Below are 12,857 nucleotides of genomic sequence, written 5' to 3'. Positions count from 1 at the left end.
CCACCATGATTGTGAGGCCTACCCAGCTACACTGAAGTGTAAGTTCATTAAAACCTCTTTTTTTTCCTGGTCTCAAGTGTGTCTTTATCAGCAGCATGAAAATGGACTAATACACCTCCCAAAGGCCCCACCTCCAAATACCATCACACTGGGGTTTGGGTCAGCAGGTCTGAAATCAGGGGGTGGGGAGGTAAGAGGAAAGATGGGCCCCTTCTAAAGATAGGCATAACCCAGATCTGAATCCCAGATCTGCCAGTTAGAGATGAGGTGAACCTGGCCACGTCACTTAGCCTCTCTGATCTTCTATATCCTCCCCTGGCAAGTAAGACTGGTGATGATGATGGTGTGTGCCTCACACTGTAAGGGGTTCTTGTTGCAGGTAAATCACTGACCACTGCCTGGCTCATGGTGAGGACTGAAATGTTAGCTCATGAACTACCCAAATGAGAAGGCCCAGTCTGATTTCATTGGTCAGGTGGATGGTGTTAATGATTCATCATTGATGAGCACCCTTTGCTATTTACAGAAAGGTTTCCCACATGTGAGCTCAGCTGCAGTTGCACTGCTCACTCTTCTGCTGCCCCTAGAACCTAATCCCAGGGTCCAGGGGCTTGAGACCTGGGCGTTGCATAGGGCAGCTGTATGGTGGGGTCACTATGGGAAAACCCAGCTTTGGAGGACAGCTCACAGGTGACCACATTCTCCTTTGCAGTGTCTCAAAGAATGGTGAAAAGGTAAGATTTAGATTCAAATTCAACATGTATTCCTACCTACCAGGTTCTGGATTCTGTGCTAAATACTTTATTCACACATAAAATGTTATTTAATCCTTTTAGAGAGAAACAAATCTATCAGTAGGGGCCAAGGCTCCAGAGGGTTTTTAAAACAAAATAGATCAAACCCTACCATCAAGCAGGAACATGTTATTCATTCTTCCCCCATCCCCTTTTCATCATCAGGGATTTGATAGTTATTTTCAAGATAAGATAGTTCGAAGGCCTGGGTGCCAGCCTGCATCCATCTCTTTTACTTCGTTCTTTGTCTTGCTCAGTGAGTCTCAAATTTTGGAGTGTATAAAATTTAATGTACATTCCTGAAAAAACCCAAGGCCAGGGCACTGTATAGGCAATGGAAACCATGTAATGGGGTAATTTTTGCCTTACATGCTGACCACAGATACAAACCCTTTCTTTGAAACAGAACATCACGAGGCTGTTCACCACGGAGATCTCAGAATTCATCTGGTTGAATCTTCCTGTTTTACAGATGGGAAGACTGGGTGCCAGAAGGACCAATTGGATCATGGTGGATTGTAACACTAATTAGGGATAGAGCTGGGAATGTCTTACTGGAATTGGGTTGTCTGCTGACCAAACATCTGAGCTGTAATTTGACTCAAAACTGCCAAGGGTTTTAAAAGAATGCGACAGATTTTTTTCCTGGCTTCTCTCACCAGGTTGTCAGGAAAACAGTTGGTTCCAGATTTGCCAGGATATCCAGAGAGGTAGCCCTGGCTGGGTAGCCTTAGAAAGCCTGTCATTGTCAAAAAAAACAAACAAACAAACAAAAAAAACCATTTGCTAAAGCCAGGATTCTGAATCTTTTTCAGAGACAAACACTAGGTAAGATGAGTCACCAATGAAAAACATTCAGCTCTAACCCCTTTCTAAAAAAATCTTCTTTCCTGCATGTTATCTGTGGGTTTTCATGATGAGAAGACCAGGAAGCCCATGGGTCTGTAGGGGAGCAGGCAGATTTTTCCTTACTGGAGAGGCAGAGAGCATTTCCTTCCCATCCCTAGACTTTTATCAGGACTCATAAGCTCAGCCCAGAAGCTCTGGGCAGATAAGAGACTTAAGTCAATTGTGTTAGGGCAATTATTTTTCCTGCTCAGACAGTTCACTGTTGGATGCTAAGGGGCAGCAAGGGTTTGCAGCTGCTCAGGTGTGTCTGTGCCATCTTTTTGTCTTCAGGGTTACCACAATTGGAGCAAATGTTAGAACTCCTCTAGTGTCTCCAGCCCATTTGCCCTCAGGGATGAATCTTTTCCCATCTTCCACTTGGCTCATCTTAGACCACCATAAACTCAGCCGTCTTTTTATTAGCTAGTAACAGACAAGGGCTAGAGGAATTTACTGATTAGATGGATTAACTCTTTAGCTAGGGAGAGTCCAACCCAGTGTGGGACATGCTGAAAAGTCTGTCTATAAATGTCTCAGTAGCTGACACTCAAGGAAAACATTCCTCTTGCGAAGTTATAAAGGACTCTCAGGCCAAATAACACTGTGCACATCTGTCTCGTGTCACAAGGCTTAGTACTGTACTAAGTTGGTTTACTGGTCCCTTGCTAATAATAACAGGGACAATAATAATTGTTAACATTTAGCAGGTCTTTGCCATGTGCCAGGCACTGTTCTAAGGGCTTTATGTGTATGATCCAATTTAATCTTCACAGCAGCCCTATTTGGTGTGAAAAAGTAGGATGCCCATTTCAGATATGAGGAAACTGAGGCACAGATGGGGTAACTACCTTGTTCACACTCTGCTAGACTACGAAGTACAGGAGACAGATCATAAGGACATGTGGTTTTCCTGTGTATATTGTATTAATCCGTTCTTGCATTGCTATAAAAAAAATACCTGACACTGGGTAATTTACATAGAAAAGAGGTTTAATTGGCTCATGGTTCTGCAGGCTGTACAGGAAGCATGATGCTGGCATCTGCTTGGCTTCTGGGGAGGCCTCAGGAAACTTATAATCATAGAAGAAGGCAAAGAGGAACGGCATCTCACATGGGCAGAGAAGGAGCAAGAGAGAGATGGGGGAGGTGCCGTGCATTCTTTTAAACAACCAGGTCTTGTGAGAACTCATTCACTATCATGAGAACAGCACCAAGGGGATGGTGCTAAACCATTCATGAGAAACCACCCCCACGATCAAATCACCTCCCACCAGGCCCCACCTCCAACACTGGGGACTACAATTGAACATGAGATTTGGGTGGGGACACAGATCCAAACCATATCACATATATAGTTTTATTACAAGGGTTTGGGTTTCATCTTACCTCAAAGTTAAGTTTAACATCAGTAGATGGTAGACTCCCATCTTCCTTCACTGGGCCCAGAGGCACCTGGTCCAAATATAACTGACTTTGAATTCTTATAGAAGGATGCTTCAGTGGATTGTGAAACCTAAAGGAGGTAGGGAGGGAAGATAATCTTTGGAGGGTATTGGCAGTGTTCTCAGGACAGTGGATATGTGCTATCTCTGGCTTCTGGTACCCATGCATCCTTCTGCTGCTAACTGTGTCTGACCTTGCTTTCTCCTACCCCCTGTCTATGTGTCCTGGGAGGGACTTCACCTTTGACTTAGGGAGCATTTGATGTACGTTTTAGCTAATCAGAGCATCGTATTTTTTTACTATAGTGATTGAGTCAAGGATGGGCATAGGAGCCAAAGAGAACAGAGCAAGAGACCCAGATGGGCAGTCTGGCAAAGGAGCTCTGTGCTCTTCTACTAGTCCACAGCCTATGATGATGTCTAGTCTGGAGCTGTGGCAGCCATCTTGGCACCATGAGGCAAGAGCTGACTGAGGATATTGCCCAACCCAGGGGAAGCGGAGGCAAGAGAAGGAGAGGGAGAAACCCACAAGTCAAGCTGTGCGTACCATGGATATTTGAGTTAGCTCACCCATGTTGCTTCATCAAGGAATTTTAATTGATATAGCTTGTCATATATGAGTATAGTTTTATTAGCAGGCATTTAGAAAATGGTTAACCAGGGAAAGGTGTGGTATGCAAACCTTTCCTTAGAAACCTCTTCTGTTGGTCAACTAACTCATCACTATGGTGAATGAAGCCCCGTATTCTGGTTTACCATATACCAACCTGAAGTGCAAGGAGCAATAATTCCACAAGAATTACTTCAATAGGGTCGGGGTGGGGGGGTTCATTTTACAGAAGGAAAATCAGGCACAGAGAAATTATGTAAAGTATCCACAATTATACAGTTAGGAATTGGAAGAGCCCAGATTCAAATGCAAGCAATCTGGATCACGAATCCAAGCTTTTAATCACTATGCCTAATAAACACTTTTTAAAAGTCAAGAATATTTATTGAGGACCTACTATGGGTCCACTATGGAATACATCTATGAATAAGATGCTCAAAGATCACTCCCTCATGATGTGAGCACTCAAATGCTTATGTATGTGTGTGAAAAGATAGAAAATAAAGAATAAAAATAGCAAGTAATGTCAGAAGGTGATAAGTTCTGTGAAAAAGAACTAACACACAAGCTAAGGGAGATCAGGGTAGAGGGTTCCAGTTTTCAATAGGGAGGTGAGAATGAGCCTCTTTGAGAAGATGACTTGGAAGAGGCAAGGGAGTTATTTACAGGAATATCTGAGGAAAGAACATTCCAGATGCAGGAAATAGCCAGTGCAAGGCCCAGAGGCAGAAGGTGCCTGGTGTGCTCAAGGAGCAACAGGGAAGCCAGCGGGGTTGGAACAGAATGTGTAGAACACAGTAGACGAGGCTAGAGAAGTAATTCCAGATCTCAGAAAAGACTGGCCCCTGCAGGATTCTGAGCAAAGGAGAGACACTATCTGGCAGTGGCTGTGAAAGAGCCAACTGTCAATGGGTGTAGATGGGAAGTGCTGGCACAGGGAGACCCAGGTGAGAGATGATGAAAGCTGGGTGCCAGCAGTGGCAGGGGTAAGAGGTGGTCAGATTCTGAATATGTTTTAAAGAAGAAATAAAAGAATTTGTAATGATTTTAGATGTGCAGCAGAAAGTGAGGCATCAGAGATAACTGTGAAGTGTTTGAGCAAAACTTGAGTAATTCAATAAAACCCAGTTCTTCTTTGAACTTCACTCCTGTGGCCAAGGAATCAATAACCTCTTCTGCCTGGAGCCACTTTTGGATCTCTTTTATCCAGAAGTGCCTCCTTGAATGAGCACACTGCTTTTTGACAGAGAGTTCCTATGTGAGTCATCCCATTTCATTCCCATCACAATCCTCTGAGATTCCACTCCCATGTGATCACTAGGGAAACTGAGATTCAATGAGATAGTTGTTCACCTGACCCAGCTCACATAGTTGATGAGCTGATGTTCTCTATTCTGTTACAGTAGGAGAATATTCTGTTATTATTAAGCCACAGTAGAAGCAATTGCCTCCTGGTTATGAAGTAGCTAATTGCACCTACCAGATCATTTTCATCACCCATGTAGTCTATTGCTTTTAGGCTGTGAGCATTGAAACAGATTGTTCTTCTGAAGGCTTATCTGTAAATACATTCCTTCCATTTGCTGTAGATTTCTACAACATCATGCCTTAAGATCTAAGGCATGATGTTGTCCTTGTTTTTGGATAAAAATGTACCTGTATTATGTTCTACTAGATTAAAACACCTACCTTGGTTTTTGCTATTGTTTGTTTTTTGTTTGTGGCTACTGCTCTGTGACATACTTGTTTTCCCTACTTTGTAAGGAGTAACTTGGTAAGCAAGGTGACATTTGATAGCAAAGCAGAGGAATGGGTAGTTGGCAGAGATAATTTTAAAATCCAGAAAAGATGTAAAAATTACGTGGGAATGTAAATAATAGATCAAACCAGCTGTTGTCTGGAATTTCCACCAATATCTTGATGTCATTACTTGGGCAGCCAGAGTCTCTTCCTGCTGGGACAATTCCATGGTTGTGTTTTCGTTGCCATTTTCCTGCAGAGGCCGAAGCTCCACTTTTCTGCATTCTACCTGGTTTTGAGTACACAAAATGAAACACACAGAGGCACGACTTTTTTTTTAAGCTGCATTCATGCTGTGTCGAGGTCACAGATTTTAACCAAGTCAAGCAATGTGGATGTTGAGGCTTCAGGGAGATGGTTGTCTCCAACAGCTGTCAGCCTTTTTGATGTGTATGTACCTTCTGCTGCATCTTCTGCAGGACCATTCCCTCCTAGCATCTCTGTGACTCCAGTTTTCCTCATTGGAAATGAGTGCTTTGTTGCAGAGAAGAGAATCACCCAGAGCAGGTGTGTAGTCAAATGAATTTTTAAGCGAAAATTCCAAATACAGAGAAGAGGAGAGGCAACAGGAGAGGCAAGGATGGAAAGGTGAAGGAGGTTTCTGCTTCTCCTTATGAAATAAATAGGCAATTCCAATACAGTCAACCATTTCATGCCTGGATGGCCGCAATCACCCGCAAATGGGAATGCGGCCTCCCTTCAAGTTCTCCTTCTTCCTGGCTATTCTATTTCTCTGAGATCAATCTTCCCAAATGACTTCTGAGGTGCCCTCCCTTACTGAAAGCCCCTGGTGGGCCTGTGTTATCTATGGGTCAAATACACACCCCTGGTCTCAGTGGTCAAGGACAGAAAGTGATAGAATCCAACCTAAACCCATTCATGCTGGCACCCTATTTTGGGGCCTTTTCTTCACCAGCTCCCAAGTGGCCCAGGCTTCTCCCTTCATCTCTCAGTGATGACCAATGTGTGGCTGGCCCCTCAGAGGAGCCCTCCCCATTCATTCCGACCCAGGCAAGGGTCTACCTTTCTATGACTTTCCCCCCATTTCCAAGATGCACTTCACATGTAACTCTGTTCCTTTCTTATAACACAAATCACCTTATGTGAATATTTTTGTAGTGCAAAATCACAATTTCAACATTTGGTGCCACCTGTTTTGCTATGCCTCACACTGTTTCCTTGGAGCAGGTTCACTAAGGTAAAATGACCTTCTGAAGACTGAACAAAACATGGGAGGCTTCACGAATTGGTGTGACATTCTTACACAGGGGCTGTGCTAGTCTTCTCTGTACCATTCTCATTTTAATATGTGCTGCCGAAGCTAGCCCCTGTGATGACGGCTTCACCACGCCACCCGTCCCTGCCTAGCCAGTGGCTCTCTCTAGCCTCATGCAACCTGGCACCTAATCAGACACTGTTTTATCTGGGTTCAGTCTCATCTTAACCATAATCCAGGCTTGTTAAAGTCAGGGATCTTGCATTCAGCTTCATTGTTAATATCACATCAGTTATCACCATCCTCGGCACAGAATAGACAATGGTGAAACCCACATTTTGATTTAAACTCACAGAGAAGAAGAAGGAAAGATCTTTTCTTATTTATTGCTTAAGCTCTCTGGAAAAGGACATCTTGGTTTATTCACTGATGGCCTTTCTCAGTTCCTGAAGTCCCATCAGTCCTCTCAAGGGTGCTGGCAATGTTTGGTGTGGACGGTGCCTCTGAGGCCCGACCTCTTGCGGGATACTCACTTGTTCATTCATTCATTCTTCCATTCAGAAAGTGTGCACAGAGCACCTGCTCTGCTCTTGGCATGGAAATGTGGTTCGGAAAGAGACAAAATCCAGCTTTCACACGAGCTTGTGGTCAGTCTCCTGTCGGGGGCAGCACTGGGGAGGGGAGAGAGGGAGACACAGCAAACAAGTAAGTGAATCAATAAAGGCTTCCCATTGAGACGCGGCTCTGAGGGAAATGAAACACAGATTGCAGTAGCGAGTGGATAGGGTAATGGAGTGGCTGTGGTGAGGCCTCAGTAGCAAGATCGGATCATCCGCAGGTATGTGAGACTAGTCTCCCAGGAAGAGGGAACAGCAGGTGCCAAAACTGGAAGGCAGGTCTTCTCCATCTCAGCACTATTGACATTTGGGGCTGGATAATCCTCTCTTGTGGAGGGGCATCCTCTGCTCTGTGGGATGTTTGGCAGCTTCTCTGGCCTCTACCCACTGGATGTCAGAAGCACCATCCTCCCCCTGCCCCTGTCCTGATCATGACTATCAAAAATGTCTTTTCTGACCTAGCAAAAATGTGTGGCAATGGGGCTTGGGGGTCAATGGTGGCCCCCAGAAAGATATGTCCATGTCCTAGCCAAACATTCCCAGGGAACTGTGATGGTGACCTTGATTGGAAAAAGGATCTTTGCAGAGGTAATTAAAAGGGTCACAAGGTGAAATCACCCTGGATCATCCAGGTGGGCTTAAGTCCAGTGACAAGTGGAAACAGAGAGGGGAAGACAGAGATACAGAAGAGAAGGCAATGTGAAGACAGAGGCAGACAGCTGGGGACTCTGCCACAAGGAAAACCAAAGCCACCAGCAGCTGGGAGGGTCAAGGGACCATGGTTCCCTGGAGCCTTTTGGGGGAGCGGGGCCCTGCTGACACCTTAGTTTTCAACTCCAGCCTTCAGAACTGGAAGATAGTAAACGTCTGTTAAGTCACCCAATTTGGGGTGACTTCTTACAGCAGCCCCAGGAAAGGCATGCAGGGGAAAAAAGCATCCATGGAAGAAACATTACCCTCAGGCAACAAAGGTCAGGGCAGGTTGCAGGAACCATTACCCTCAGGCAGCAAGGATCAGGGCAGATTTGCGGAACCATTAGATTCAGGCGACAAAGATCAGGGCTGGATTGAGGAACCATGGGAATGCAGGTATAACTGCAGCCTCGGTCAGTAAGGCCAGTGGAGTGTGGTGCGGGGTGGGGTGGGGGGTGGGGGTTGCGGGCAGGTCTTACCTGGCCTTAGAGGCCCTAGTAAGGAATTTAGGGTTTGTTGTAAGTGGGAGGTGTATTAAGCACTGAGGGTTTCAGACTAGCCAGTGACATGATCTGGTTTATATATGTAGCAGATTTTTCTCACTACTTATGTGGATTGTGTTTGTGGTGGAGCAAAGTGAAGCTGGGATTCCTTAGGACACGGTTGCAACTGAAACAGGCAGGACTTTCAGTCACGTGAGGCACAAACACCTTTCTCTCATTGTGGGTTTCCCTAGGGGAAGCAGCCAAAGATAGAAGTTTCCTCCTCTAGAATTCTAACAGGAAAAGGCCTCACATCTCTATTCCATGTATCATAAAGGCAGAAGCCTGCCCCTCCACCCCCTGCCAAGATGCTTAATTTATTTATTACATTTTAAGATGAAGAAACGGAAGCGTAAAAGGAGAAAGTGATACCTCAGGCCCACAGACACAGAAGTATTCACTGGCAGAGCAGGAATCTAAACCCAAGCTTCAGATGTTCTTTCCTGATATGTTTCCTTTACTTGTACAGAGTGGTGCATTTTAGCAAGGGTCTCATTTGAATTTTACAATGACCTAATGACAGACATGGCATAAATATCACCTTTATTTTACAAATGCAAAAGTATGATAATAATAAAAACAACAACAAAAAAATAAGGACAATCAGAGAGGTGAAGTGATTTCCCCAACATCATACAGCTTTGAAGGGGTGGGGTTGTCAATCAACCTTGGGTCTTCTGACTCCGGATCTGATGTTCCTCCTTGGACTGCTCATGCTGGGTCTTGGAAAATGATGATGTAACTACCTAAATCTTAAAAGTCTCCCACCATTGGCCAGGTGCGGTGGGTCACGCCTGTAATCCCAGCACTTTGGGAGGCCAAGGTGGGTGGATCCTTTGAGATCAGGAGTTCAAGACAAGCCTGGCCAACATGGTGAAAACCCGTCTCTACTAAAAATACAAAAATTAGCTAGGCATGATGGTAGGTGCCTGTGATTCCAGCTACTCAGGAGGCTGAGGCAGGAGAATTGCTTGAACCCGGGAGGTGGAGGTTGAAGTGAGCCAAGCTCACATCACTGCACCCCAGCCTGGGTGACAGAATGCGACTCCGTCTCAAACAAAACAAAACAAAAGTTTCCCACCATCTGTTTGCCTCCAGTGACTTCTTTCCAACTGAAAAGTTTTCAATTTATGATTATACGTTGTTCCTTGCCCTTTAGGCAAGTTCAATTTCATTGTCCAGACGCAAAAACTATTTCACAGTGAAGGCTGCACATAAAAAGAAAAATGAGGAAGCGATTTAACATAGGACATGCCAGATCTGAAAACAATTTTAGAGGTAATGTAGGATCCATGAAGCCTATATATGTTTTCCAATAGCTGAGAAAAAGCATACTCCTTTACTGTTTTTTTTTTTTTTTGGTCTGAGTGTGTGTTCTGTGCAATAAAAAATAAAGGTTCACATAACACTGGAGCCGTGGTAAAGCCAGGAGTCCAGGAAATCTGACGCTAGTGGGGACAGGGTACTTCCCACTTGGGAAATTAGCAGTGGCTCTGCCTTTCTCTATATCTGTATGTGCTCAGAAGTGCTCCGGGGTCCTCTAACCTTCCCCCGTCATCCTTGATAAGAGATAACACTCTAAATAAATCTAAAATGCTTTCACTTGATTCAGGAGTCTTGCTTTGAAAGAATGCATGGGGTTATGAGAGAAAGGCTGTTCTTTGTGTATGTATCCAGTCTGCAAATTTGGTCACCAGAGGTATATGAAGCCCACACTGTGTGCCAGGCTTTGAGTTGGTGCTTTGAGTCGGTGCTAGGGACACCCTGGCAGAGAGGAGACTTGGGCACTTGGCTCGTGGGGTTGTTCTGTCTGGAGTGAAGAGAGATTTGAGGAAGTGTGGGAATGTTGTGAGGTCCCCGGGTCCACTCATGATGCTGGGAGGACCAGGTGGTCCTGGCAACACTGAATGGGATTTGAGGGCAAGAGGGATCCAGAGTCCGAGTTTACAAGACGATGCCGAATATCAGATCTGAAGGTCCCAGGAGGCTGAGTGGGATTGGAGTAGAAAAGTGCAAGGTTAGGCAGAGCTCAGTGAAGTGAGCCAGTGGGGTGGTGAGCTCCGTGCTCAGTCTGTGAACAGCAGGAGGCCAGGAGATCCCTTTTTGTGTGCCTGGGGGCAAAGCAGTTTCTCAGGGGATAAGGTGGTACTGCACCATCTTTGTGCTTTGGTGCACAATGCTACCAAGGGGTGCTGGTGCCTGAGGCTGGCATGAAGGCCTCTCCATGGGCAGCCAAGTGGGGAGATCTGCTCAGTGAGTCATGCTGTGTTAGTTTGCTAGGACTGCATAGTGATCCTATGGACTGGGTGGCTCAAACCATCAACATTTATTTTCTCCCAGTTCTGGGGGCTGGAAGTCCAAGATCAAGACACTTGCAGGGCAGTGGTTGCTCCTGTGGTCTCTCTCCTCGGCTTGCAGGTGGTGGCCTTCCTGCTGCCTCTTCACATGGCTGTTCCTCTGTGTACCCCTGTGGTCTCTTTGTGTGCCCAAATTTCCTCTTCTCATAAGTACGCCAATCATATTGGATTAGGGATCACCCAAACAGCCTCATTTTACCTTAATTTTCTCTTGAAAGCCCCTATCTCCAAATCTAGTCACATGAGATACTGGGGGTTAGGACTTGAACATATGAATTTGGGGGGTGAGGAGGGACATATTCTAGCCCATAACAGGCATCCTCGCTTTTTATTGTCTTTTTGTCTTTGGAGAGCTGAGACTGGAAGACACCCCAGAATAGATGTCACACATTAACCATAGCATCAGGAAATCTCCATTTTCATCTTCAACCCTTCAACCCATCTGATCATTAATTTGGTTCATAAAGCCCTGGTGCTAGAAGTACAATTTTTGACAGACATGAATTGCCTAAACAGAAGCCATTCCATCTTTAAGGGAATTTTAACATAAGACTAGCAGGTAATAAAGCAGATGCATTTGCTCTCTAATTATTTATTTACGGACCCACTTCCCTTGCTGAACCAAGGCTTCCTAAAAGGCACTGATTTTTCTTTGTTTATCTTGGTAACCCACTGCTCAGAGCAGAGTCCAGCACATAGGGAGTCACATGGTACCCTATCTGTGGAGTTGAATTCATTGAAGTTGCTTCACAGTTGAATGGGTCTTTGTGCCTAGAGAGGAAGGCATGAAAGGGAATGTTTAGTTGGAGGCCAGATAATACAGAAGCCAGACACACTTTTGGTCTTTGGACCCCAGCTTTGTGCTCTTCTTTCCCTCTGCCCCTATGGAGTGAACACTCTGCCAAGCCTAAAAGTCCAGCCCAAATATGTCAGCTTTTTCTTATCCATCAGCCAAGTTCAGGGATATTCCTTCAAGCATCAGGCCTAATTAAATGGGATGTGAAAGGTCAAACTGCCCTGTGCCTCCCACCCGATTCCTCCCCTGAATCCTCCACTTTCCAGTGGGAGAATTGGCAAGAGGGATGGGCTCCTGGTTGGCTGCCCATCTGTGGGGCCATGCTGTGTCTTTGCAGAGCTCAGATGAGTCTGGGGGGAAGGCATCTTGTTGGGGCTCACTCAGTGGCACTCGTCCATCTTCTCCATGTTCTTCTCGTGATGGGTGTTACACTTGTCCATTGTCCATTTTCCCAGCAGCCCACAGGAAAAGAGAGCCATCACATCGAAAAACAGGGCAGGGAATGTGGGAGAGAGAGAAGAGTGAGTGAGCGAGTGAGCGAGAGAGAGAGAGGTTATATGCACGTTCCTATCCATTTGTGAGTTTACTGAAACACTGGTCTTTGTGTAAAGGAAATCATTTCACGATTCTGCCACCTGATGGATGAAACTCATTTGATCACAAAAGTAAATTAAAAGAAAAGCAGCCCTTGTCACATTTTATGTATGCAGATAATTGAGAGAAGTGAACAAATATAGCCAGCAAACTGCATACATAATACAAGAGAGAACATTTTAAAAAATGAATAAGATTCAGAAACCCTAATCAAATACATTTTACAACAGTCAGTAAGTCTGTCTCTTATTGTCTTTCTGCTGACCATAAGTGAATTAACACTTTCTAATTAAAAGCTTCTTTCCTTGGGCCAAAAATGTTAAGGGCTATCACCTCTCTCATCTTTCTTTTTTTCATTTATGTAGCTCTGAGCATGGTATTGTGGTCTCTCCTTCCAAATGTGTGGGGAGGGAAAGTGGCTGGGGACCCCTCCATCCAGCCATCAGTGGAGACGTCACTCCCATCTGTAATGTGTTCCCACTAACCATGCCAGGCAGCTCCTTCTGTA

The 12,857-nt window shown here is 45.1% G+C and overlaps 1 protein-coding gene and 1 non-coding gene across 2 annotated transcripts in view; one reads left to right on the top strand and one right to left on the bottom strand.

Moving 5' to 3' along the window:
• The window catches only part of KAZN (kazrin, periplakin interacting protein), a 1,229,657-nt gene that overhangs the window by 223,648 nt on the left and 993,152 nt on the right, over positions 1-12,857 (top strand). The gene's annotated exons all lie outside the window — the stretch shown is intronic.
• Positions 6,758-6,860, bottom strand: LOC129023290 (U6 spliceosomal RNA). Its single transcript, XR_008496758.1, has one exon. It is a non-coding gene; the product is annotated as a U6 spliceosomal RNA (small nuclear RNA).

Source organism: Pongo pygmaeus, chromosome 1, assembly GCF_028885625.2.
Source record: "Pongo pygmaeus isolate AG05252 chromosome 1, NHGRI_mPonPyg2-v2.0_pri, whole genome shotgun sequence".
Taxonomy (NCBI): Eukaryota; Metazoa; Chordata; class Mammalia; order Primates; family Hominidae; genus Pongo; species Pongo pygmaeus.
Note: the sequence above shows the minus strand (reverse complement) of the source record. Positions and strands in the feature narration are given on the sequence as shown.